The 25,582-nt window shown below is 51.3% G+C and overlaps 1 protein-coding gene across 4 annotated transcripts in view; it reads right to left on the bottom strand.

Annotated features, from left to right (window-relative positions):
* The window catches only part of CNTFR (ciliary neurotrophic factor receptor), a 212,140-nt gene that overhangs the window by 136,957 nt on the left and 49,601 nt on the right, over positions 1–25,582 (bottom strand). For all 4 annotated transcript variants that reach the window (XM_054809877.1, XM_054809878.1, XM_054809879.1 and 1 more), the window contains one exon: positions 19,295–19,399. The gene's annotated coding sequence lies outside the window, so the exon portion shown is untranslated. The remainder of the gene's footprint in view (positions 1–19,294; positions 19,400–25,582) is intronic.

Raw genomic sequence — 25,582 nt, 5'->3', positions numbered from 1 at the left:
GGAAGGGAGAATGATCCGTGCCAGATCTGGGGAGAATCTGATGCCCGGGGGTGAGCTGGTAGAAGGTGGCACAGTAAAACACCGTGTCAGAGCCAGCACATGACCCCAAATGTTGGCAGGTCCCAACCTGGTCACTCAAAGACCATCCCTGGTGCTGCAGGCAGGAGAGGAAGCGAAAGAACTGGCCAGTGATTTGGGATGCCTGGGCTGTGCTCCTGGCTCCATGGCAGCCCTGCTCTGGAGGTGTGAAACCCAGGAAGGGCGAAGGTGCTCCCAGCTCTGCCCTCCCCACCTCCAAAGAAAGGGAAAATACTAGTGTTCTCCTATTTTGCTTCACCAGACTACCCACCATGGGCAATAGATTGAATCTGTAGGTCCTACAGTAAATAAAGATAGAAGGGTTTTTAATTCCATGTACTTTTCAGAGATGGGGGTGAGGAGGAGGAGGGGGACCCAGCGTAATCTCTAAATCTTTGTTTCCTCAGGCTCCCACAGCCTGTTTCCTCCCAATCTTTTGTGCCATTTCAACCGATTTTTACTTTTGGAAAAATAAATCGGAACAAATGGCAATAGACACAGGTGGGCTTAGAGGGAACCTGCTGGGAAAGCTGCAGGTCCTGGAGGGGATCTCTTGCCATCGCTGAAACCCTAGGGTCCATTTCTCCCCAGTGGGAGATGCAGACTATGGTGGGACATGTGGACCACGGTGGCAGCCCCGCTGGGTGACCCTCCTGCCCTCGCCTGGGAGCAGCTCGCCCAGCCCCAGTTGAGAAGGGGCTCTCCCCATCTCCCGGGCTCAGTGTGACTTTTCACCATATGCAGCTATTGGATCCAGATGGGGAGAGGAGATGAAGAGCTGCTGGGCCGGCACAGAGCAGCCACAGCAACGAGGCCACAGGGTATCATGGCTTGGCCACGGATGGAGCCTGGTCCGGTGGCAGCAGAAACCACTGTCTGCAGTGGGCTGGGCGGATGGGCGATTCGCTTCCCAACATCCCTAGGAGGGGAGAGAGATGCTGTGCAACAGTCTAGGCTAAATTCAGGCTTTTCACGGTCAGGAGCAGGGATGCTGTTGTATGACAAAGCACTAGTTTACCCAGAGTAAGTCAGCGTCCACAGCCACATTAAATCCTACTGCTCTGAGAGTACTCATATCACATGAGTACATCTATCATATTTTCCTATGTCTCAGCTTAGAGAGCCCTCTAACCCCTGCCAACAGGAGTTAGCAACGGCTGAGAATCTCAGACAACTAATGCCAATTGAGAAAAACAGAATAATTATTCAAGTTAATCAGAAAAATAAAAATGAGAGAAGGAGGAGGATCCTGCAACATGCTAGTTCCTGCTTGCCACTGGCAGTACCATCTTAAAACAACCAAGCCATCACACAAAACCCCAGCTGCAATCACACCGACTTCTCAAAGCCCTTCTACAAGCTTTGAGGACACCTTCCAATAAGAAGCGCACTAAAGGGTCCGCTCAACATGATGGAAACAAAAAAACCCCCAAACCCCTTTGCTCAACTGTGAACCCAGCCACAGGGACACAGCTGACCCACAAACCCAACACCAAGGAGCACATGAGGTGATGGTCACCCCCCGCTGACCACCGTAGCCTCAGCATGTCTTTACTTCACCTTGCATCTGTGACTAAGTCTCCTCATTTGTCTTGTCACCCTGGACCGCATAACAGAAGTTTACAGAAAAAGACAAATACATCACAGCCACCACGCTGAGTGCACCCGACTGGCCATAGTTCAAATGATACCAAATACACATATTTCCCAAGCGAGACAAGACAAGTCAAAACAGCAGTAAAGAGTAACTCAGACCACACAGAAGAGAAATGGGCGGGCAAAAAGACCAACCAAAAAAGCCATACTCTTAGGACGGGCTTCAGGAGATGGTTCTGACAACCGATGTTTTACATCAAAGCCAGGGGCTGTATCTTACCAGATCGGCTCTGGATAGCCCTGCCCTGGTGCCACATCTCCATCATCGCACCAGTTTGGAGCTACAGCAGCCCCCAAAGCAATCCTCCAGTAGTGTCCCAAATTCGTCCTGGGCTGCAAAGATCCCACAGTGCCGTCTGTAGGACCACTCCATCCAGCTCCACTACTTCCAATGAGGTGACCTGCCACCTTGGCACTGGCAGAGTCACAAGAATCTGTTTTCAACACCGAAAAAACACCAAAGAAATCCCCCCTGAAAGAGCCCTTAGTGTAGCAGAACAGAGGGTTAAAGTCCCAATTACAGAATTGGAAACACAGTTACCCAAGAGAAAAATAAACCAATTACAAAAAAAGCCAAAAACACAATTCCAGATTATATTTAACACTCAAATTCCTCCTTAATTGCTCCAGTGTCTCAGCCAGCTTGCAGGGGAGGAGTGGGGACTGGCAAATTAGCTCCCCCCAGGGCTGCTTCCCCCTGGGGAGCTTTCCCAATTTACATTCCCATTGTGTTCTTTAATTAGTACATTCCTACAGCTTTTCTGAGAGTCCCAACACTTCCAGGGCTGTGACAGTACTGTATAAATAATAAGTCAGAGGGAATATTCACTGTACCCTGCTTCACTCCTCCCAGTGTCCCGGTCGGTGGCTGGCAGCTTTCACAGGGACCACACATGGTCTAGAGCAGCCCACCACCACCAGCCCCAGAGGTGGCCTTTGGTGGGGACGTCAATAACCTCCTTTTTGCTTCTTCTTCCCACCTTGCAAGCCTCTTATTTGGGGTCCTGCTTCCTAGACGGGATTTTCCCAGGTGAAGCGTTTGGACTTGACAGCATCCCCATAACGTGGTCCCCTTGCTGGTGAGAAGGGCTGGGAGGACACCTCAAGTGAAGGTCCCTGCAGCCCTTTGGCTGTCCGGTGTCTGGGCAAGATGCTGCCCACAGGCATTGCTGGCTCAGGCAGGCTTTGTGACTCGGAGTCTATCCAGAGCCATCCCAAGCCCAGCATCATCAAGCAATAGCAGTGAGCACACAGTGTGCTGCTCCTCCACACCAGGACCTGGGCAATACCCTCCAGCCTATGAATTCTGGCACCCTAGGGGTGCACAAACTACTTCCTTGGGGACAAAAGAAAAGGGGGAAAATTTATTTAGTCTGCAGCACATCAGCCAGCCCTTGCCAGGAATGGGTGCCAGGCAAAGCCCGGGACCCCTCACCACCCAAAGCAGTCAGAAAGCCTCCAGCACCTTCAGCCACACAAAGTTTTCACTCAAATAACCCCAAAAACCAAATGGGAAAAAGCCCAAAGTAAAGGAAAGACGACCCAGTGCAGCCGTGCATCAGAGGCTCCAACCAACATTTTCCCAAGCCTCATTAGGGATGATTTATGAAGGCTGACACTGTTGTTAACCTCTGACCATGTCCCCACTGCCTGCAGGACATTTTGCAGCCTGCCCCGGACCATCCAGCAGCAAAGTGGGAGGGATGACTGAGTTTTTATCTCCTAGGTTAGCACAATTAGGTGCTTTGAAGGAGACCCATTGGATCATCTTACCTGCAGCAACCTGGCCCTTTCACCCACCCTCTCTCCCAGGACGAGCCCTGCACACAGCAGTGCCGCTCACACGGCATGCTTGCACACACGCACGGCACTGCTTGGCACAGGTGGTGGACTCTAATAACCTGCCATTTGCAACCCCATGTGGTTCCGACGTGTCCATTATTCAAAGGCATTTGGCAAAGACCTTGGGCAACTCATTTGCAGAGTCCGGGTCAGTTCACAAGCTCATGAATTCCCAAACTATTCAGTGGTCATGCCCGTAGCCAAGCTGTGAATAGGGTTTTGGCAGATTTGAAAGGAGCTAGTGTTTTCTGAAAACACCTGCCTTCGGAGGCTGCAAAAGCCCACATATTTTCATTCCCATTTAAGATGCACATCTAGCCCTCCCAGAGGCAGGAAGAAGATGAAAACTTGACTTGTCTGCAACTATAGATTCCAAGAGCATCCCCCGCCTTTTAGCAATCTCATGGGAGAGCAAACAACATCAGGGTCCCTGAGCCAGGGGTGCAAGTCTTACCCCACCCTTCCCTGCCCACCCAGGGCTGGAAATGGGGCAGAGCAGAAGTAGCTCCTGCTCTGGGACAATCCCCATTCCCTCTGCCCAGCCCCTCTCATCCTGCTTACGATGAGAAGGAGTTAAAGGATGCAACCAGCTGCCTCCGCTTTCAGCTGAGCCCCAACCCCAGCATGATGCCCTGGGTGCGCAGGCAGTGGCAGCATTGGGAGCACACTCCTGGTCCTGCAGCTTCCCCATCAAGGTAACACACCAGCCAGAGCCCCACAGGAGACCTGGAAAAAAAACACTCAGCACCTTTATTTCCAGCCAACTTGTATAATGCTTTCCTCTCCCTCGACTCACCGGAGCTGCAGCACAATGCAAAGCACAGGCTATTGGGCTTTGACATCTTGCACGTGCAAAGATGCAGCAAGTTTTTCCCTCACACCCCATGGACGAGGCTCTGCTCTCCTCCTCCCCAGCTGCCTTGCTCAGTGCAAAACCCTGCTGAGGTTTGTTCAACCAGTGGGCAACCCTTCCCCACCACAAACGGCAGCCCACAGGGCTCTCTGAGACCAGGCGGCATCACACACCCGCTCAGAGAAAGAGCGGGAGGCGCAGGCAGGGGAATATGAGACAGGGCTTGCTCAGAGGCGGCTCTGTGCTTTTGGCAGGACTCGAGGGCATTTGTTTTGAAGCTGTGTTTACATGCCTTTGATCAGACGTGTTTAACTTTTCTGGTGCGTGACAGCAGCAAAACAAGTTTGATACAAGGATAATGAAACACATTGTGCGCCTGTACATGTAAACGGCTATAACAAGGCTATGCACATCAGTAACTCAAACTGGGGGCGGTGGGGGGGGGGTGTGAAGACAAGGAAATGCATCATGACGGTGCCAACAACTTAAATATACAAAAATAATAAGCACTAACCCAACAACAACAGCTCAATCTCAGGTGCTGGAGTTGGCCAAGTGGAGTCTGCCCAGAGCCCAGTGCAGAAGCAAAATTCCTTCCAGCATCACAGGGAGCTTTTCTTTAGCAGCTAAACAAGGCAGGAGCACCGCTGCTCGGCTTGGGAGGGCTCAGGGCTTGCTCGCAGCAACACCCCATGCCTTTTCCAACCTCTGAGGTTTATCAGAAATTCTTAAAGTCAGAGTAATTTTTTGAGAAATGCTGGCGCAAGACAGGAGAGCAAAAAGGAAAGGCAGCTTTCAGAGATGCTCCTAAAATAGCCGCTCTCTGAAATGCTACAGCACACCTGGCACAATTACCAAGGACGTACTTGCATATGTTTAGACCAACTGGACCACTAAACACCCTGCTGTCATTTCAAGCCTCGCAAGGCAATAAAAGCTCTCTCCCAGCATGCCAGGGAAACACAGAGCACTGCCGGCATCCTTTCAGCATGGGAGGACGACATGGGAGCCATGCACGCAGCCGTAAGCTGGGAAACGTTTTCAGGCACTGCAATGAAAACAGCCGTGTGTTGAACTGCTAACGCAGTCCCTGACATGGGGCAAAGCCACAGCATAGACCATGGGCTGCTCCCATGGAGCGGTTTAGATGTGATAATCCTATTTTGGAGGTTAAAGGAGATGTGGAGGAGCGTAGATGCTCCAGCCTCTGCTAGAGAGCAAACCTAAGCATGTTTAATTTACTAGCGCAAATGCCAGCAGAGAGACACCATAATACAGTCTCATGCTGACCATGCTTCAAGATGAGAGATGCCACCATCTCTCTGTGCTTAGCGCAGCAAATGAGTGGAGCACGTTGGCACAAGAGGTTTCCTAATGGCATGCCACCTCACTATGCAACCTGTCAAGCCGACGCAGGCTTAAGCAGTGGATCTTAGTTGGCAATAGAGGGGGAAGTGAATACTCAGCTGTGATAAATATTTAACGTGCTTTTAGTCCTGAAGAAGTGTAGCACTGAGGCCATCATCCTGTAAGTGAAAACCAAGGCTGATTAATGGGGGAAGGTACTCCCATTTATGGGAGGTTAGGATCAATCCCAATTCTCAGCTATTTGTTGAATCTTTAATGCTCTTTTTCAAGAGCAGAGTTCCTTGGTGAAGGGCAGCATCCTAACAAGGCTGCTTTAACGGCATGGATGTTAAGGGGGTATAAATAAAAGCCCCCTGTGAAAAATGAACAATGAGATGAAAAAGGAAGGTTTCATGTAGTCACTGCATTTGGCTGGCTAGGAAAAAACAGTTTTGAGGTCTTCTCTCCTCTTTGGAGGATGAGTTTACTTTTTTCAGAGCTTGTTCTGTCGTCTCAGAGCTGAGCCCAAGGTTACCACGCAGACTGTCCTCTCTGCCAGGCCTAAGACAAGATGCTGCTTTGGGGAGGAGGGAGTGCCCATGCCAGCCCAACACCCTGTGTTTGATCTTTCCACAGACTTCACTCTATGCTAGAAAGGTCTCCACCTTCTTCCATGCCTCAGCCCTCTTCTTAGACTGGCAGTTTCACCATCTTGTGCTCTACCTCTTCGCTCTCCGAGCAAGGTGGCCCCATACCACCTTCCATCTCCCCAAGCCAAGACAAATCCCCTGCCTCTGCAGTTATACCAGCATCAACCACATACCCTCTCATGCTCTCAAACACGCTGACCCCTTCAATTCTTTCTCCAGAGCACCCAGGGTGAACAGACAGCTTGCATTTGCAAGGCATTTCCCAGTGGTGCATCAAGGAGAGCATCCCCCTTTGTCCTTTTGGGGTCTTCCATCGCATTACCCCCCCTCCCCATGCCTCTGCTCCCATGCTCGCTTCCTGAAGAAATTTCCTTTTGCTCTTCTCTGCCTCACCACCCAGCAGAAACAACCCTTGCTGCCTGCAAACAAAACCCTCCCCACACATTTCTGCTGGACATCCCTCCCTTGCCAGCAAGCAGCACAGAAACAAGACCACAGACATAAGCCTTGTAACGAAGATAAAGAGCCACATATTCTTGCCGCCCCTCTCCATCTGCCCGTGTCTTTCCGGTTGCATTACGCCTTATGTTGTTTCTTGTCTGAATCTAAATATGAGCTCCTTCCCGGCCATGCTGTTCCCATCACCTGTACCCTGCACCAGGGACAAAGAGGCCAATGGAGGCACAAAAGGGAGGGGACAAGAAATGAGCCAGGACAGGAGACAGCAAGAGGCAGTGAGGGAGGGAGATTCGTGGCAGGGGAGATCAAAGATGCCGGGGCTAAGCGCAGGTTCCCATGTGGGATGGGAGCTGGCGCATCCCTGCTGAACCACTCCGGCTCCATCAAATCATCAGCTAGAACAGAGTTGGTTGTCTGAGCTGAGAAAGGGCACTGGCTTCTCCCTGGGGTGATGACAACTGGGAATAGAAGGCAATGCCACCTGCAGGCAGGAGCCTCCCTGGCCCCTAAAGCCTTTTCCCCCCACTCCATCCTGCAAAGGGACCAACCTTCAAAATCCCTCCTCTCCATCCATCTGCTGAGATAGTCCTTAGAGGCCCCCAAAAAGATGAGACTGACCCAAAAGCAGGCAGCATGGCTGGATAAGCTTCCTCCAGGGCTGCAAGTGCACAGGCTAGAAGAGGGGGGCAGAGGGCTGCACCCGCTCTCTGCTGTACACACGCTGTATCTCCCTTCCTACTCCCACCCCCTAGGCTGGACCACTCCTCACTGACCATGCACCAGGATCAGTCAGCATCTCTCCCCCAGCAAGTCATCTCCACTATAATTGTCTTTCCTCATCCACCATTGGTAAACAGGGATTAGGAGTAAAGATACCAGGCTAAGCCTTTGCTGCAGATTAACCTGCACATTGTCCTCAGTGACAACACAAGTGCCAGATATCTGTCCTTGCCCTGTGACAGGCTTCAAACATGCTTTCCTGTGTTGCCATAAGACCGTTGGAGAGATGCTATGAGACACGGTCCTCTGCCCAACCTTAGCAAGCTGTCCCAGGCCCTCCTTGAGCTCCCAGTAAAAAAGCAAGAAAGCAGAAGTATTCTGCTGCGTCCCTGCAAGCTGGCAGAGACAGAAGCTGCTATGCAACCTGCTGGCATTAGGGGAAAGATCAGCACCAGTGAAGCAGCTGCATCCCAAGGGGGACAGCACTACATCCGATGCCCCCGCGGGACTTTGCATACCCACTGGCAAGCAGCACAGACAGATTCACCGTGTGGCAATGCCAAGTGGAAAAAGGATGCTCCCAGCCCAGGGAAGGCACAACCAAGCCCTAGTCTGCAGCCAAACTGCCCAGGTGCTCTGGCTTCTCGCCCCAAACCAGGAGACCCTTTGGCACAGCCATGCGCTTGGGAAGGTGATGCCTGTGCAAGCGTTAGAAACAGGGCTGCTTTTGTTTATAGGCTGCTGGCAATGGCGCTGTGCACCCCGCATCCTCCCCCAGCCAGGAGCGAGCTCCAAGAAAGGAAATTACACGAGCCAGAAGGTTTGATGGAATGAGCCCATTGGGCGGCTTGAAGATAGCTATTAATGGAGAGCTTTCTCTAATTGCTTTTGTATAATCTGGGGCTGCTAGGCGGAACTGGGTAATAAATGAAATCCAATTACATTTTCTCTCAGTATTTATTTTATTAAGTAGAATTCATCAGCTGATGAAGGGCCCCTCGAGGTAATGGCTCATGACCTAGTGGAAGGCACTTTTTTTATTATTATTATTTTCCCCACTCGGGGAAGCAGATAATTCAGTTCCCCAATAAATGCAGACTGCTCCCCCTGCATCGTGGCAAGAGTGACAGGTCCTAGGGCAGAGGGGATCCCGCAGGGTGCCCAGCACCCACACTGTCCTTCCAAGCAGGATCCTTGCTCTGACTGCTGGAGTCCTAATGAGCACAATGGGTGATTGAACCTCAGCTTCAGAGTGCCAGCCAAAATGGAGATGGATCTACATTGCGCAGCTTGCATGATGTGCTCCAGAGGGATGCAGCAGGGATTAGTCCCACTGGGGATGCAGCACTCAGTCTCAGTCCATGCCTGCTGTCCCAGAAGTTGCACATTTTGGTGCGGACACTGCTTCTCTGGGATGGGCCTCTGCTGTGTGGGGCTCACAGACTTTAGGCTCAGTGCATGGCTACGGCTGAAGAGGCTGTGAACACCAGCAATCAGATCCATCACACTCAGCCCTGTGCTCCAGCACATCCATAAGGTCCAGCCTCGTATCACTCTGCGACACAGCACCTCAACCACCACTTGCTGGTGGTTTGAGACCCTGACCCAGTTGCTTCCACGAAAGCTGCCTGCCCAGTGAGGTCACCAAAAACATGGGTCTCGCATGGGGGTGCCCAGACAAGCCTCATGCCACTGTTCGCGCTGTGGTGCCAGCAGGCAGGGCATGCCAGGGACGTTTGGTGCTGGCATCATTGCAAGGGGCTTGGCTGCCACGCAGGGTTTGCTGGAAGCTGTGGCACTGCTAGAGCACAGATCCCAGGCCTCGGTCCTTTCTTTTGGGTGCGGGAGGCAGCAAAACCCAGCCTGGGTTGGGAGGGGTTGCTCTGAGTGCATCCCTCCGTGCTCCAGCCAGCATCCCTGTGCAGCAAGGGTGGCCACCACGATGCAAGCTCCTTCCTCCTCTTCCCTCCACATCAAAAAGCAACAATAGGGCTGGGGTTTTGATAGGCAATCATGGTGTCCAGCACAGGATCACTGCCCGTTTGCTGGAGCCCACAGCAAGGGCTGCTCCAGTATGAGCAGACAGGATACCTTGGGGATCTTGCATTTGGCTGCTGGGCTTTTCACCACCCCTCTTCCCATCCAGATATTGACTGACACTCACCCCTCGCTCCCAAACCCAGCCACGGCTCGCCCAGCTTTCACTGCCATCTTGTCATACAAGCAATTTATCACTCGCCAGTGAGCGCTCGTTACAGACGACAGACTCCAGTGTCCATTAATTAATGGGAAATACTTAGAGAGGCATATACACACACACAAATCTGTCTGAGAGGTTTCCTACAGCACCTACCGCGGGTGTATCCACGTGCTGCAACAGCGAGCACAGGCTCCAGGAGATGCAGCAGAGGTAGCGAGCAGCAGACAGGTTCAAAACAAAGAAGAATCAAGACTATAGCGGGTAAAAAACAGCCTTGGAGGTGATAGAGTAGTATGGTTTTATTCCTGAATTAATAAGAAACTACTCAGTTTAAGGGGTCAAAAAAAGGATGATTATTCAAGAACAAGGGAACAAGCAAGCACCCCAGCTGCTGAGGCTTTGGGGTGAAGGTTATTCCATAGGACACCTCCAAAGGGCTTGCACACTCTTTTACTGCAGAAACAGCTAATGCTTTACCTAACCTTGCATGGGGGATGAGTTGTTGTTGGCTGTGCTGCCCTCCCCAAGCCTTCCACAGGTCCATCGAGGCAGGATAAGCCCAGTCCCTCAGCGTGGCAGCAAACCTAGGGGTGCAAGAGCTGCCTCTCTGCAGCCTTACACATCCCAGCCCCCAGCTTAGCAGCACCAAACGAATGCCCGCCAGCGCCCCAGCCTTCGCACCGCTCGGTGAACTAAAAATAAATGAAGTCCGGGTTCACAGCGAGTCAGCGCCAGGTTTAAGAAGTGCCACGTTTCGCTGCTTCGCGGCAGAAGCAAGGCACAGAGGGTGAGGAAAAAGGGTTTCAGAGTGATCTTCTGAAACTCGGCTGGCTTTTTGATTTGGGAAGAAAATCTAAAACCAGTTTGAAAGGAGTTCTAAACATCATGTCAAAACTCAGCATTTGATCTTTTTCACAAGTAGGCTTTCACTTTCTTCTGCTGAGGCTAGTTGCCAAGCACAACACAGAAACACAAGCCATTCCTGTTGATCCAAAACTATTTTTCACCAAATAAGCCATTCATCTGAAATCTTTTTCCCCAGTTCTGCTGTAGGAGCTCACAGCAGCCCACGATTTATGCTCAAATGAACATTTGTGACTAACAGACAGACTAGATTCATAGTGAAATGCATCATCAATAAATCAGTCAATCACTTCTCCTGCCCTCAGTGCAGGGCTGAAGTCTCAAGTAACTACTCAGCACTTTGTCAACCTTTACTCCAGCAAACTCTCGGTAAGAGACCTCAGGATTTAGCCTAGTGATTGCTTACTATTGTTTGTGATGCCCTGCGTGCGTTAGACATGCTCCCTTCAAGCAAGATTAAATACCTGGCTTATGGCATTGGGATTCAAGGGAAATCATCTTTTACAAGCATAGGAATAGACAAGTCAAATTGCCTTGTGCAATGGTCCATCGTGGTGCAAGGGCGACCTGAACCCACTCCATCTTGTTGCCAGGGAGGGCAGCACATGGCGGTGCTGCCTCTCCCTTGGGCTGGTGTAGCAAGCCCCATGGCTGTAGCACATTTCTGCTAGTTAAATGCAATTTTGGCTGTGGTTCCAGAGCCTCTGCAGCTCTCAGCTCCTCCGGTAGCATTTTGTTGCAAGAACAATAGAGTGACAGCTCCCCGGCAGCTTTGAGTAGCATCCCCAGCTCAAAGGCAGCCTTAATACCTCCGCTGATCTCTCGAGCCTTTCAGTCTTTACATTCATTTGAAGTTAAGCTGATCTAACTTGCGTGAGTGGGCGCAGACGGAGTTGCTCAACCAAAGCTGAAGCATGTTGCAGCAGGGCTGCTGCAGACACTCGGCAGCAAAGCTGACACCTCTCTGCTCAAGGACTGGTGCTTGTCCCCCACACACCATCGTGTATATTGCATGTATTAATATAGATGAACATAAATGACCATCCTGTCCCCCCAAAGGGCAAGCGTGGGACATTTTCTCCCCCTGCAACTGTAAAGCAAGGAAATACAGCAACCATTTGCAAGGCAGAACACCTCTTATTAACCCTCTGAATGCTGCCTACCCCCAAGGACCTCCCTCCCTCTGCCAAGGAGGCAGAAAAATTGATGCCAGAAGCCTTCAGCCTCCAGATCCAAGCCTGATGTCCAAACAAAGCCAGGAGATGACCCGACTGTCCATGCAGGACATAGGCAGAGCACTGAAAACCAAGCTGAGAAAACAAGACAGCAAGTAACTTTCTTGCGGGAGTCCCAGTGCTCCTGGGATTTGCCCAGAGCGGCCCTGACTCCAGCACCGCTGGTGCCGTGGTTGGGATGACAGGAAGACCTCAGCCAGCCCAAGATGAGAGTCTGCTGCTTCCCACCTTTGGAGAGCTGGATCTGTCTGCTCTGCATAGCACAGGTCGCTTCAGGGTTTTACTGATTGCTGGTGTAGAGGAAAGCACAGGGACACCACCACCTCCGCAGGCACCCCTACTATGGGCTGAACGTAGCTAGGGATGAAGGGTGCTTAGAAGGAAGATAAAGTCTCACTTTCTAAGGATGCTTCTCACTGTTGACACCCCCCAGCACACAGGGAAAAACCTTCAGCAAATAAAAACCTGCAATTCCCCCAGCAAAAAGCAGCTTGCAGAAGCACCCAGCAACTTTGTGGGGGGAGAAAAAAAATAAAAATCAAGGATTTACAGCATCCAAACTCAGACCACCGGCCACTTTCCTGAACCCACGGCACGCCCATGCACCGGAGACAGCACGCTGATTCCCAGGCTTCACCCACGCATCCCACTGCAAGGCAAGCTGACTTCTGACGCTCGTCCCCCTTCCCACCTTGCTTTATTTCTGCCTGGTGCATGACCTCCCCCTCTCCTCTGGGTATTTTTCCTGCTGCCGTTTGTTCCTGTCCTTTACAGCCCTGCCTGCTGTCACTCGTGTAACCTTGCCTGTTTGGTAATTTGTGGCAATAAAGTGTCACTGTGGGGAAAAAATACAGCTTCACAGCAGCATATAAATCTCTTATCCATTAATTGTGCTGGCCCCCATGTGCATGCCCCTCCTTTTCGATGCGAAGTGCCACAATTTAGGGCAAGAGGAAGAAAAAAGAGCCAGTAATATGTGATCTTACTGAAGGGCAGCACTGACCCATCCTCATTAGGGGCTGTAACGAACGCTGAGGGGCTGGTGTGTGCTGTAAATTGCCCTAGAGACATGGGGCCTCTGTGGAGGCTTCCTAGAGCTATCCAGAGCTTAAAAGGAGTCATCCTAAAAGGAAAGATGATACAACAGACATTGCTTAGGGGTGCCATCAGCGCTGCAGTCTCCCCCCTCTATGAACAGTGCTGAGCAAACAGGACCCCGGGAGCACCACGGCCATGGAAGGGATCCAGGTGTGTGCAGCTGAGCCCCTCGCTCCTCTTCCCACCCAGACGTGGGATCCCGCCCATCTCCATCACAGCTGAACAGCTCCTCCAGCCGGTCCCCACCAGCACCCACTTCCCTGGGGCATTAAGGGGCACTACGAGGAGGCAGGTCTGCGCTTTTCCACTCCACCATCTGATGCAGCAGGTTCCCACTTTACACAGCCACATGCCCACCTCCATGCTGACAATGGTTCCCCATGGCTCACAGCCAGGACTCAGGGGGCAGCTCCCACCCCAGGCAAATGAACCCCACGTTTGTGTCCCTGCAATCCCCAGCCCTACCGCACTGAGCATCGGGCATCCACCACCACAGTCCTCCAAGAGCCACGAGACCTGCAGCAGCCATGACACCATCCACAATGTTTTTGGAGGGAGTACAGCCCCTCTAGCTGTTATCTCTTTCAATTGGAAAACACTGCTTGCCTCCGTCAGAGCCCTCATTTACCAAATGATCACCTCGGTCATGTTGCAGCTCAGCATCTCAGGCCAGCTGTAAAAAAGCCACCTCCAGCACTACTGCTGCCTCTCTCCCAAGACACAGCTCCCGTGCCAGACCCAGCAGAGAGTCCCTCTCCCACATCCACGATCCGTGGTGTGTTGGGTCTCATCCACCACCCGTCACACAGAACAGCAGGAAGCCTTGCATTAAAGCTTTCTCCTGACACTGACATCTTTCTTGACATATATGGCCCACCTGAGCAGCTAAGTAACACTCCTGTGAATATAAACAAGCAGGGGAAAGTGCATTCACTAGACAGATAGCTTGGGGAAGTGTCATCACCCGTTGAAAGCCCATATGTGGTTTTGTAACAAAGGTATTTGCTTCCTGTCTTGCCCACTCGTCAGAGGAATATATGAGCGAAGCTAAGCAGCACCCTGGAGACAGACTAAAACCAAGTGAAGAGCAAGGGATGCTCGGCACGCTCTGCAGGAGCCGTGCAGATGAACACATTATGAACACCCCGGGGAGGAGAAATCTCCTTTCTCCCAGGCTTGGGAATGGCACACAGCCAGAAGCCATCAGGCAACTATTCTGCACCTGATCAAGAGGACGTGTTAAAAAAACAAAAAAAAAGTCAGGTCTTGGTCCCTAAATCTGCCCATGGACAGCTCCTTCCCTCCTGCCGCCACAATCCATCAAAGTCTGGGGAAAAAAAAAAAAAAAGCACTTTCTGTGAAATCTCCAGCCCACTGCCATGGTGTGGTGCAGGGTTTGGGCACAGGGACACCCACTCTGTGCCAGTGTGGGTCCTGGCAGGCACTGAGCCCCGCATGAGCCAGCTGCCTGCCCTGGCAGCAAAGGGGGCAACAACTGGCTGGGCTGTGGGAGCGACAGCATAGCCAGCAGCTCATGCAGCCCTCGGACCACATCAAGGCATGGGTCCTAGTTTTGGGAGCCCCAAGACAAGACACATGTTGAGTAACTGGAGCAAACTCACCAGTGGCTGCTGAGATAGCCTGGGGAGTTGCTGAGAAGACTGAGCCAGGCTCTTTGCAGCAACACATAGCAAGATGATGAGTGACAGTGGGCAGTAGCTAAAATAAAAGGTTCCCTTCCACTGGATGCAAGGATAAACTTTTTCCCCCTCAAGAGCCCACCAGCACTGGAACAGTGGTCCAAACATCCTATGCTCTTTCCATATGCAGGGGCTTTCAGTACCAGGCTGGATAAAGCCCAGAGCAGCCATCTCCAATCTCAGTCTTCTGCTCAGTGCAGAGTCTCTGTTGGTCTTGAGACCTCTGAGGTCCCTTCCAAACTGGACGGTTTTGCAAGTGTTGTGAAGAACTGTGGCTGCAATGTCACATCAGGCTGCTTCCTAGGGTCATAACTGAGGGAAAACCAGCACAGCACCTTTAACAGCAACACTCAAAGCTAGGCAGAACAAAGGCTTTGCCTTTCTCCCATTCCCAGTTTCATGACTTCTACAACAGAGCAATGTATGGAAGGAAATGAAGAGCAACTCTACCATACGAGCACAGGCACTCCTTCACACCAGGTACTGAATCGGGAGTTGGTAACCCATTTCACCCCATCCTTTCCGCAATCCCCTCACAAAACGTACACTCACTGAAGACGTACACTGCAAGACCTGTGCTAACTTGGCCTGAGCAACCACTCCAAACATGTAGTTTGCATCACTGGTACTGATTCAAATGGCCTTGGTAGCATTGCATGAAGTAGGAAAATACATGAGACGCAACATGGCAGTGGCCACACGTTACTGCTTGGGAGGTTTAGGGTGAACAGTAGGAGAAACCTCTTTGCTGGGAAGGTGGCACAGCTAGGGCCAGGCATCCCAGGAGATGGGAGATGTCCATGCTTAAGCTGTGAACACTCAGCTAAACAGCCACACTGATCTGATGTAGCGTTGGTGGCAGTTCTGCTCTGGAGACCTCCGAGGTCCCTGTGGGTCTATGAAGATGCAAGAACAAGATGAGAGACTGCTCAGGTCAGACCTTATCTTGGTCACCAACTCCATGAGCATCTACAAGACCTCTCAATCACTTCATTCTTCCCATCTAAAAAGCAGACGCCTACTTGGAGGAAGGACAAAGCCCACCTAGAAGGGAGGGGACACATCTAAACCAGAAGGTAGAACACCTTTCTTCAGACACAAACCCTGCTAAACACTCAAAAACAGCATAACCAAGTGTCAGCAGCAGACCTTTGGCAAGACATCTGTCCATCTATAAATAGAGCTAAACCGTGTGTCCTTATCGCAGGGCTTTGATGCGTTTGGGGAGAGTATTTTTTTCTCCTTTGCTGCTGAGTCCTAGGCAGCACAGATAATGGGCTTGAATCGATCCAGCTCAAGTATTACTAAACTTCCTACCACTGTGGCAGCATGCCAGCCTCAAATAGGACAAGAGAACATGTGTCTGTTCAGAGCCAACCACAAGAAGCAGGCAGAAAATTGCTTTAGACTTTAAAAAAAACAGGTGCTTTTTTCAGATTTGTAGATCAATCTACAATGTATTTTAGAGGTTTAAGAAAGTCAATAGAAACAAGATATATCATTGCTGCACAAGAACCCGAGAAGTTGTATTTCTATTTATGCTACTACTAGCACTCCAACTGCGGGCTTATTGTCCTGCTGCTCCCTGCCACGATCCCACATCACTACTTCTCCAGCAGCAAAGTTGAGGGAAGGGTTTCCTTCTGCAGCAGTTAACCACTCTGTTGATTTTTCCAGGACAACTTAGTCCTGGGGCTGGTTGGGGTCTGAGATACCCTAAACATGTCACCACTGCACCTTATGCCTTGCTTGCAGCAAGAGGATGCAGGGACTGCTGGCAGTGGCCAGGCTGACCTCCCACAAACTGGAGCTCATCTCCTCAGGTCTCCATGCACATGGGCTCAGCACACAAGTTTGCTCGAGTCTCTTTGGATGCTCAGGGCAGTGCTGAGATGATCCCTTGGGATCAGGTTTGCTCAACCTGGTGCTGCTGCAGAACTCCACAGGGCAGCAGCCTGCCCTCTGCAAACTCATCCCCAGGGATGTGACAAGCTGGTGCCCACCTGCAGGCACGTCTGCCATGTGCCCTCCATACGTCTTGCACCATCGTGGCACGACTTGGAGAGGCCTTAGCAGGGACACCCGTGCAAGCCCTCTGCCCCTGCCCCCAGCTGCACCGCAGAGCACTACAGTGCATATTCAGAGTTTTTCTCCCTCTTCTTTATTACTATTAAGTGAGCCATGTGACATGCCTTATCAAACCAGATCTAAATCATACCTGCCCCTCCCTAGATCCTGTGTAATGCATCAGCCATTAAACATGCAATTAGCCTGCATTTACAAATCTGTAAGAGGCTCTTGCCAGTCATCCATCGCTCACAGACAGGACCACTTGCCTCCCTCCGGTGGAACCCACCCCAGCAAGCCACCAGGAAGCGGATCCCACTGGAACCAGCCACACTCATTTCCCACAAAAAGCATCTCCCGTCTTCCACCCTCTGCCTCAGAGGGGGAAGAATAATGTGTGTATCTGGACTGAGAAGAGTTGGTTGTGGGCCCCTGATGAGCAGGCAAAGCTCCCAGAGCCCGGCTAGGCACAACAAAACAGGTCAGGCTGCAACAGAGAAAGCAGAAACCGGCTTTCTGCCCTCCCTCCAAGGCTAAAACGTGTGCAAACACCTGCCACCCGAACCCCAACGATGCTCACTTTGGGATCAAACCCAGGCAAGGAAGCCCTGGGGCAAGGAAGCTGGGGCACCAAGGCTAGCAGGAGAACCAGCCTACTTCTGCTCCTCCAATCCCCTTCCCACCACTCTGCCAGGCTCGAGCTACTCCGACAGTACATCAGTGGGGCTGGGCTTTTATTCCTCCGCTGCCGCATACGAGCAGGCGCCAGGGGACATATCATTCAGCAAAGCCAAGGAAGAAACAAGCAGCGTTAACCATTAGCATGTGTGTACGGAGACCCCTCATAAACTCTTTTTTCCCTTGCTCCCATCTGCTTTGCTCTGGGCCACTAAATCCAATTCAGCAGCGCTCAGAGCCTGTACCAAAGCTGCGACACATTTGTCAGATACTTGACTAGACCCATGGCTAATTTTACAACGCTAATTTATCTCACCATATTATATCGCTTTCATTTCATCCCCCCGGATCCCATTACTGCCAGCGTACCTTGTAGCCAGCATGTAACAGTAATTGGTATTATTAGTGACGTACCCTCCTCAAGCTGCTCTATTTGCAGAGTTGCGAGGAGTCCCGTGGGTGGGCCAGTCCACACCAAGGATGGGGAGGCAAGAGGTCCCTTATTCCACACCACTCCATGGATGTCACCACTGGGCAATGCCAAGGGCAAGGTTTCGCTGCTGTAGAGCATCCCTACAGCATCCCTGTGGAATCTCATACCCAGATCCCAGCCCGCTCCACACTGAGGCACCATCAGGTGCTGCCCACCCCCACGGCCCCTTAACCTTGAGCTTTTAACTCCAGAGCCTACGTTCAGCCTTGCACACAGGGAACATTTCTGTCCTTGCCTTGTGGCTCAGAGGGTACAGGACTCTGCTGATCCAGGGTGAAAGGGGCTGCAAAACACCCCTGGGAAGCACGATGTGGGGGGACAGGGTAGGGGAGCTGCACTGGGAAAATTCATGACACTTCATGCTACTTTGGCCAACAGTTTCTCCTCTTTGGTATAAGCTATTACTTTTCCAAGATCAACGTAATTAAAGCCTTGCAGTTTTAGCTAAGTGGGAGGCTGTGCTAGTCAAATGGTGACAATTCCCACTTAAGATGTCCTTGCCTGCCATTTAGAGACTTGTTAAATTTTAATTCATCATTTTCATTTCTCAAGCACAGCACCAGCAAGCACTGGCTTCCCCAGCACAGCTCCACAGGTCTGTATCTCCAAATGGGGCAGCCCCATCCACAGGCCCTTTCCCTGCTCCACCATGGTCCCCATGGCTTGGAGAAGGTCACCCCAAATCTCTCTTAAAGCAACACTGTGTTATCACAGCCCCATACAAAGCACATATGCAATAGGACTCAGAGGTGGGGCAACCCCTTGACCATGGCTGGTGATGGTGGTAGTCTCCTAAGGGGATACAGCCCTTTTCAGCACAGCAGAGCCTAGGGAAGTCCATCACATCCATGATGCTGCAGCCCCCAGTGCAGGAAAGCAGAAAGAACATCCAGCAGGCCTGAGAGCTTGAAGTTGCGCTTGTCCGTGAGAGGTGGCACCTCACCTCCCACCACAAAGCAGGGCTGGGTGACACTTACCTGCTCCAGAGTAGTTCAGCCACCACAGGACCTCTGCGTACCCCAGTTAGACCACACACACCCGAGCTGCCCTAAGGACTTTCAAGCAGGAGAGGTCTCTGTGGAGAAGTCTCCCATGCACAGTCCAAGACACATGCATTTTCCAAGCTGTTCATCTAAACCTGGCCCTCTACAACCTAAATGTCCACTGTCAGCATCTGCCCTTTTTGCATAGCAGCCATGGGGCTGCTCACACACCAGAGCCAGGAGCAGCCTTTTGCCACATTTTAATAAACACCATCCCAGCCAAAAGGTGGGGTCCTGCAACCCCACCACAGCCAGGTGGACCAGAGCACACCAACCGAGGAGGAACTGGGTGAGCAAATGTTTTAACCCACCTCTTATGTCTTCACTAGTCCTTGGAGCGTCCGCAATTTCTCATCAACGTCCAGCAGATTCTTCTGGCTGCTTGACCAACCCTCGCCGCTCAAATCTGGGATTTTCTTCAACAAAACAGAAGAGACAACCTGTCAGGTTACCAGGTGGAGCTCTGCCATCTCTTCTGGTTTAGAAAACAACTGAGGGAGGGGGGGCATCTGTTTTCCAGCCCTGACAGCTGGGGATAACGGGTGTAAACATGAAACTAGTTTAGATGAAGAGCCCTCCCACATGAGCATCACAGTCCAGCCCCAAAGCACGCATTTGCTTAATTATTTCGATTTAGAGACATGAAAGGGGAGAGGGGAAAAAAAAAAAAAGCAGCTTGGGGCATCTCTGATCTTTAAAGACAGACAGCAACGCTCCCCAGCCAAAACAGCACAGCAGCACTAAAACGTCAGCCCAGCACCAAGGCATTTGCCCACGAGGTCTTGGGCTGCCTAAGCCCTAATCCTGCAAAGCCTCACACACGTGTTAAACCGTGCAGGGAGAGGCCAATCCGACTGAACCCAGGAGTGTGAAGAGGAAAGCACGCACGTACAGCTTTGCAGCACAGACACTGAGGACTGGAAAGGGGAGAGAGACTTTCTGTGCTACATCTGACATGCTGCCTAGTGAGATGGAGTCTGAAGCATTACTGTAACCAGCAGTGCCTTCAGTTATAGCAGCAAATATGCTTTTTGTGTTAGACAAACAAATTATCAGTTGAGATCCATGCTCATTATCTAGCTTTTGTGGCTGAGCTTGTTTTGTTTCCCCCTTCCTTTTTAAGTGCTTTGAGGAGAGGAAAAAAATGTCTTATGGTTCTGCATTATTAAAAATGAAAAATAGAAGCCAAACTCCACTGCCAAGAGGAAAGTCTGGGAGTCTCTTCTGCAGAGATGCTTTCCCAAGGGTGACAGTGACTCCAAGCCTGGAACACCACATGCTTTAATTAGTACTCAACCCCAAGCCGATGAGCTTCGCTAGAGCCCTCCCCAGGACCCCACCCAAAGCCTAGGCAAGTCAGCGGGAGGATGCTACAGAAACCCAAACTACAACCCTCATCCATCCCTCACTCACCTACAAAACCTAGATAAATAAATAACCCCCCCCAACTCTGCTGGGTGCCTGATGGAGAAACCCTCATTTGCAGAGCGCTGGGAAATAATTAAAAAGTTTTCCCAGAGCTTAAAAGGAGGGAAGCGAACCGTTTGTCATGCCAGCAGCGCGTGGTGTGCCACAATTTATCATGCTTGTCAGGTGTCAGCCACTGAGAAATTTAACTCCAGCTGCCCCAAGCCCAACACCCACAACGCCCCATCACTCAAAACCTGCTCTGCCAGGCACCCCTGAGCTGACAAGTGACTGGCAAGGAGGAGCCCCACCAAGCCTCTCCTCGCTCTACAACGCCAATGCAACTTTTTAGTTTTTAGTGGGGTTTTTTTTACCCGCAGATGAAGCAGAACAGAGGAGACCAGGCTACAGCAAGCGGCAAGGCTCGTTCATCACTACCTGGCAGGGACCCCCCCGGGCTGTCACTCCAGCTTGGCAGGGGTAGGACAGAGAGGTGGGTTTAGTACCGAGCACCCCTGGGGAGGTTTTCGCAGCATCCTCTGCTCAAGCCGTAAGGACACGGCTCTCACAGGGACAGTACGTTATACTGGGTACAAAGTGCAAAATCCCGATGCCTTGGCTGAGAGACATCCCTGGAACCTGCTCCTGTGGAAAAGGCTGACACCTCCTGCTACCTCTGTGCCCTGTCCTGATGGGATGAGCCATCCCTGCCACAGGTCCAGCAGCCCAGATTTCCCCATGAAAGTCAAAGCATGGATTTGCTTTTTAAGAACCCCAAATTGGCGTCAAATTGGGACTTGGAGGAGCTCAGTGTGCTCAAAGCAGGTTGCCAGCTGAAAGACCTGGCTCAGGGCATGAGCTACAGCTGAGCCAGTGGGAGGACCTGTGAGCTACACTGCCCCAAAAACAGGGGCCAGCCTCGACCACAGCTCAGGCAGGCTCACGTAAGAAGCAAACATCACCAGCCACAGAGCAGGGACAAGTCCTGGGGCAGGTCCCTGCAGGAGGGCTTGCACCAGTCCTGAGCTCTCCCCACATCACTCAGGACTTGACAGCAATGCCACGGTCAGGACACTTGATCAGTGTGACACCTGCTTTATAGGGCCTGGCTGGGCTGTTCCCCAGAAATATTCTTGGTTTGGCCATTTCTGTAGCAACAAGCCGAATTAGGAAGAACTTGCAATCACTGCAATACAAAAGCACTAACTGTTTAAACATGTCCCTGCAAAACCCTGAGGGAAACCCAGAATCCATTGCATGCTGCATGTCCCACATGATGCATCTGCATGCTACAGCAAGGGCTAAGGGATAACCGAACCACTTCTTGGGGGAAAAAAAAAAAAAAAGCCAAACACACAGCATTTGCCAAAATTTTTTCCCCCAGCACAAGTCTACGTTGATCTGGGATCGATGAGTTTTACTTGTACCAGCAGAAGGGGCCCACGGTTTCCCAGCAGCAAGGCATCCCATGCAAGAGCTGGGGTGTAGGTTTTGCACTCACATGTGCTCAAAGCAGCACAGTTCCTGTTGTGGGAGCAGAGCTGCCGCTACCTCCCCGCACACGCTATATATAATACACCCACACAGCAGCATTTTTCGGAGGCTCACAACTTGGCGCGGGGAAGGTGGATTTTCGTGGCGTCAGCAATAGCAGATCCCTGACACCTGGCTGAAAACCATCCCCATAACTATCAGACCCGGTCTCACAGCACAAAGGTACTGGAGTTTCTTCGGCACAAAAACTGCAAGAATTTTTCTGGGGTTTTTTTTGGGTTTGTGGTTTTTTTTAAGATGCGGATAAACTAATGCCTTTTTCTCCCCCAAACTGCATTCTGAGAGCAGCTTAAAATCCTCTTTGCTAAAATTTTCCAAAAAAATTCAGCCGGAGGCAGAGACATGTGAAGTTTCAGTCCAAATGGTTAAAGGCTGGCGTAGTTTCAAGCAACTGAAGACAGGGGCTTATAATCAGAAGTGTCAGGCAACCTTAATTATATTATTTCCTGAAGGAAATAGTTTTCCCTGCCGAAGTCCAGAAGTTATTAAAAAAAGTTGACCTCACTGGAACCAATCAAGATGGAGACAAGAAGCCTGTGATGGATTTTTAAGGCAGGCGAGTTCACGCATCTGTATTTTTAGGGGTCCAGGATTTTAGGACAGGTGTTCCTGGAGAAGCCTGGTCCTGCAACAGCCCTATGGCCAGGAGCCAGGACGCAGAGCCCCCTCCATCCATCTTCCCCAAGCCCCCCAGGCACAGGGACACAGGAGCCCCGTGTGCCCGAGGAGGGTGCTCGCCTGCGCCCATATCGATCGCTTCGCCAACGCGAGCAAAGAAAAACAGCCGGCTGCTTTGTAGCTGTCAGGAGCACACAGGCTTTTTGTCTGTCTCTTCCTCTGCGCCCATAAATAAAAGTGACAGCAACTTTATTTAGGACTTCTTCCAGTTAAGAGGGAATGGAAGAAAAGTGAAAAATGAAATTGTAGCTCAGCAAAGGCGGAGGGGGAGGATCCTGGAGGCACAGCTCTGGCTCTGCTGTGGCTACAGCAGCCTGGGCTGGTGGCAGCCCTCACATTCCCAAAACCAGCACCTCCTCATCCCCATCAGTGCACCCTTCTCCTCTGCCCTTCCAGGCAAAGAAACCTCATCCCATGTGCCCCTGCCTCCTGCTGCCCATCAACTCCCCAGTGCTAGCCGGGAGGCTCAAGCGTCTGGAGGGAGTCAGAGGTGGAATTACTGTGTTTCCTTTCCTCCTGAAAGAGATTTAAAAACCCCCAAATAATTCAGAGGAGAGTGTCACCTATCCCCTGCATATACACATAGCTTGTACGTGTAGCATCAACAGCAGCCCCAAAATGCAGCTCAGCCCCGTGCAGCTCACCAGTGTAGCTGAGCTGTGAGTGCAGCATCTCTACCAGTGTCCAGCACCACAGGAGGTCCTGGCTGTTTTGGTTATAACCTCTAATGAGTCTTTTGCAACTGAGGAAAGACTTCCTTTCTATTAAAAAGCATGGAAAGAGACTCAAAAAGCAAGAGAGGATCTGAAGGCTGCTCCATGAGAGGGCTGAGCACCCAGCAGAGCTGGCCCTAGGCATGGGGGAGCACAGCCAGGGCTGGAGCATCCCCGGGTCTGGTCTCCCCCAGCTCCCTGCAGTGTCTCCCAGCAGTACAACATCTCGTGTATCTCAACGGTATTGCAACACATTGAAAACACAAACTTTGTTTCAACCGTCTTCCTGCTTGTACCACTGCTGAGCTGGAGCTATGCCATGTGCAGAAATCTAGTCCCCAGCATGGGCTGCAAGGCTTGCACTGCCTGCACCATGGAGCCAGTTCCCAGATGCTTGACTGGAGCTAAACTGGAGTTATTCCATGCATCTACATCTGCACACAAACACACTCAGGGTAGGTGTGTAGAAGAGACCCACTATCACTGGGGATGGGTGCCCACCCCACGCAGAAAGGTTCAGGGTGGAAGTTGTGTGCAGCTCCCCAGGGAGAAAGGCTGCGAGTGACCTCATGGGTTTCTTCCACCACTGCCCTCTCCGCTGCCGTGAGTCAGAGATTAATGACAGGCCATTTGTCAGCACCGGTGGCATCATCGCCAATCTCATTTCTGAGCAGACATCTGACCTTGCTTGCATCCCCGAGACCCGTGTTACCACACTGCTCAGGCAGCCGCCTGACAGCTCCCAGGGGATGCAACGCAAGGCAGGGGACTGGGCTGTCACACAGCCTGATCCTGACTCAGGCTGCACAAGACAAACCTTTCAGCTGTGGGATGAGTGGTGAGTGTTCGTATGCTTGTCCCACTGCCCTACCCTTCTCCCAGCCAGTATGTAAGCAAGGGTCTCCCTTTCTGAGTCCTGGATTAGGTTATGGAGGAGGGAGATCTGTCCCCAAAGAGGGCTCAGGCAAACCCAGCCTTGCCTGAATCTCAGGAGGGGAAAAGAAAAAAAAGAGAAAAAAAAAAAAAGACTTCTCCCATGCCTGCAGCATCCTGTGTCTCAGCCCTGTCTGGTGCAGCCCCATGCTACCCAGCTGGCTGGGGGATTCAGTGTGCAGTACGAACTGTGGCACCCAGACCCTCTCCACAGCCAGCCATGACCCAAGCTGAATTTCAACCCAGTTCTCACTCAGTGAGGACACCAGATAAAATGCAGACACAGACCCACCCCGCATTTCTGAGCAGAGCTTATACCTGTGTCCTGCAGAGTACATGAGCCATGCCACAGGGTCCAGCACCCCAAACCAGATCCTGTTGCCACCATACAAGTCCACCATGCAATTGCCACTTGGACACCACACACAGCTCTGGTCCTCACACCTCAGAAGGGGAGTTAGTGAGACCGCAAGATGTACAGGGGAGGGGGAACAAAACAGCTTTGGCATGAGAGGACACCAAGCACACCAAGACTTTTCAGCCTGGGAAGAGGCAAAGGGAAGAAGGAGGAAACAGGACTTAGCCACAGGACCTCAGGCTAGACACACCGTGGCCCGACTATGATGTTCACACAGCTCCTTGCTAAATGGCAGAAAACAAGAGATTTCAAGAGGAGCGTGGAAAATTCAAGGAGAACAGGTCCTCTGACAAGTCCTGATCAATCTTTGTCTCAACACAACCGTCAGCCTTAGACAGCCAGATGCTTGGAGGATTGCATCCCCACCGGGAGGGACGACGCACCCGCAGGACGGCTCTTCGTCTGCAGTAAGTCAAGCCAGTCCCAGCTCTCGTACTTCTCCTAAGAGGAACGAATTAAAACGATGTGGGACTGGGAAAAGACACACTCAGTTAAGATGAAGAAATCGGTGCCATTAAACATCATTAGAATAATATGCCCAGAAAGCTTCATAAAAGGAGATACCATATGATTGAATGCTCTCCAGACCCTCATTTTACACAGACCCAAAACACCAACCAAGAGTCTCTTCTAACAGCCAACTATCACAACTATCTGAAGTTTTTTTGGTTTTGTGTATTGTGGGTTTTTTTCCTGAGGAGCTTTTTGAGTTTGCAATTGAAACTACAATTCCTTTAGTTCCCGGGGGAAAAAAAATAATCATTTTTCATTAAGCTGAAGCAAATGGCATTTTTGCTTGTCAAAAATATTTGACACAACTCTGACAGACTCGACCAGACATATAAATAAAAGATTTAAATCCTTCTGCTTCAAAGCTTAAGAAAAACCCAGTGTCA

Source organism: Grus americana, chromosome Z, assembly GCF_028858705.1.
Source record: "Grus americana isolate bGruAme1 chromosome Z, bGruAme1.mat, whole genome shotgun sequence".
Lineage (NCBI taxonomy): Eukaryota > Metazoa > Chordata > Aves > Gruiformes > Gruidae > Grus > Grus americana.
This window is presented reverse-complemented; position numbering and strand designations above follow the sequence as displayed.